Source organism: Hordeum vulgare, chromosome 5H, assembly GCF_904849725.1.
Source record: "Hordeum vulgare subsp. vulgare chromosome 5H, MorexV3_pseudomolecules_assembly, whole genome shotgun sequence".
Lineage (NCBI taxonomy): Eukaryota > Viridiplantae > Streptophyta > Magnoliopsida > Poales > Poaceae > Hordeum > Hordeum vulgare.
This window is the reverse complement of record NC_058522.1, coordinates 499,096,115-499,098,518: the sequence shown is the minus strand read 5'-3', so window position 1 is coordinate 499,098,518 and position 2,404 is coordinate 499,096,115. Positions and strand designations below refer to the sequence as shown.

Sequence of the window (2,404 nt, the reverse complement as noted above, 5' to 3'; positions counted from 1 at the left end):
AACCCGTTCGATCACTGATCGGTCACAAAAAGTCGACCCAGCCGGACATTTCATACTCATCTCAAACGCCCGGACTGGTCGGCGTTCCTTATATCCATCTCAAATATAAGGACGATTTGAGTGCTCGCTGACACATCTGGGCACGTCCGGTCAGTCCGCCACGTAGGACGTGACCCCATCCGAGATCACCTTTTTCCTTTCTTTATTCATTATATTTTTCTCTCTTTTCTTCTTCATCAATTACGTGCAAGTGACGGTACATATTAGGGCGGGAATGGAGGAGCCCACGCGCGCCCGGGCATGCCCGCCACGTCGGACCCGATAGCCCGAACCTACCGTAAATTGCACCAAATCCACCCAGCAGAACTGTCGGATCCATTTCCTGTTTTCCTCTCCTCTTCCTTGTTCGTCTCGCAACTTCACCTCCGTGCGCGCTCCGTCGCCTAGTAGCATGTGCCACCCCAACCACTCGGTCAAAGGGATCATCTCTCCCGACATCTCCGCGCAGGACGTCGTCGCCGGCCCAAAAGACACTAGGTATGTCCGGCAACTCTCTGGCGGTGCCTTGCATCAGATGTGTTCGACAGAATGTGTGACCGGATTTGTTGGTCAAATTTTTAGGAGAAACTGCCCCGAAGGTTTGCGAGGAATGTACTAAGGTCACACAAAAGAGACCACCATCATACTACAGGCGGTGGCATTACCTGACTTATGGATTTGGCATGCTTTCTTTGGAATGTTAGGTTCTCACAATGACATCAACGTGCTTCAACGATGTCCGGTGTTCAGGAGGCTTTGCAACGGGGAATCACCTCCATGCAGTTACACCGTCAACGGTCGAGACTACAACATGGGATACTATCTTGCCGATGGCATATATCCTGAGTGGGTTGCATTTGTGAAGACCATATCCAAACCACATGGCAGAAAACAAAAGCACTTCGCAACAATGCAGGAATCAGCTAGGAAGGATGTGGAGAGGACTTTTGAAGTGCTCCAAGCGTGTTGGGACATTGTTCGCGGGGCTGCAATGATGTGGGAGCAAGAAACTTCGTGATAGGTGATGACATGTTGTGTTATTTTGCATAATATGATCATCGAGGATGAGGGTGATGGTGTAGCCCAAACCAACGATTTTGAAACACGTGGAGTACAAGTTGAAATCCGTGAAGATCAAAATGCAATGCAGCTTATGAATTATCTGCATATGCATCAGAATCTCCGAGATCATCCGCCAACGATGTAATTGTTGATCTATATAACACGCACGCGTCCCTAACTCAAAGGCATACGCTTCACCTCTTTTGTTTCATGGTAATCAAAGCCTACCTCGGATTCATCCATGGCGAGCTCCTTCTCCGCAAATTCCTTTCTCTCATCTTCGTTTGCACATAACGCAACCGAGAAGCTTACGAGAGGGAACAAGGCCTTATAGCGTGCCACCGTGCTCTCCACCATCAGGGGAGCGCAGATGGAAAACTTCCTCGACACCGATTAGGCGGCTCCACACATGACCATTGAGGCCACCGCTGACGACGGCAAAACGAATACCAAGGCCTCAAACCGTGAGTTTGGTGTCTGGTAGCGAGATCAACATGTTTTCTCTTACCTGCTGACCACGCTATCGCGCGAGATGGCTGCCCAAGTGGCAACTTGCCACACCACAGCGGAGCTGTGGAACACCGTGCAAGGGATGCTTCAACCGCATGCCCGAGCGCAAACCGTCAACTTCAGAATTGCCCTAGCCAATCTTCAAAATGGCAACTCCACCATCACTAAGTATGTTGGTAAGGTCCAAACTCTGTGTGATGAATTGATTGCTTCAGGAAAGAGGGTGGACGAGGAAGAGGTGATCTCCCACATCCTTGCTGGGCTCGACGAGGAATTCGATCCGGTGGTATCAGCCATGTGCTCCCGGGTCGAGCCCGTGAGGGTCCCAGAGCTGTACTCACAGCTCGTGAGCTTTGAGACCCCCTTGAAACTTCGCGGCAGGTCCTCTCATTCGTTTTCAAACGTGGCGGCGCGTGTACGCGGCTTCAACAAGAACGGCAACGGCGGCGCCAACGGTGACTGTGGTCACGGTCGTGGCGGCGACCACGGTCAAGCAGCGATCGCGGGCGCGGTCGCGGCAAAATGGGAGGACATGATGGAGGTAGTGGGAACTACAACAACAATCCCTATGCCAAGCCGACGTGCCAGATCTATGGCAAACCCGACCATCACGCGTGGAAGTGCTCGAAACGCTACGACTCCGCATATCAAGGGAGAGAAGAGCGCTCGACGAACATGACTGCTCCTCAGTATGGGGTTGACACCAACTGTTATATGGACAGTGGTGCAACCGACCATATTACTAGCGACCTGGAGAAGCTAACCGTCCGGGAAGGTACACCGGCAACGAGCA

The 2,404-nt window shown here is 51.8% G+C and overlaps 1 non-coding gene across 1 annotated transcript; it reads left to right on the top strand.

Moving 5' to 3' along the window:
• The first annotated feature begins 1,831 nt into the window (after positions 1-1,831).
• Positions 1,832-1,970, top strand: LOC123400562. Its single transcript, XR_006610795.1, has one exon. It is a non-coding gene; the product is annotated as a small nucleolar RNA Z247 (small nucleolar RNA).
• Positions 1,971-2,404: the final 434 nt, after the last annotated feature.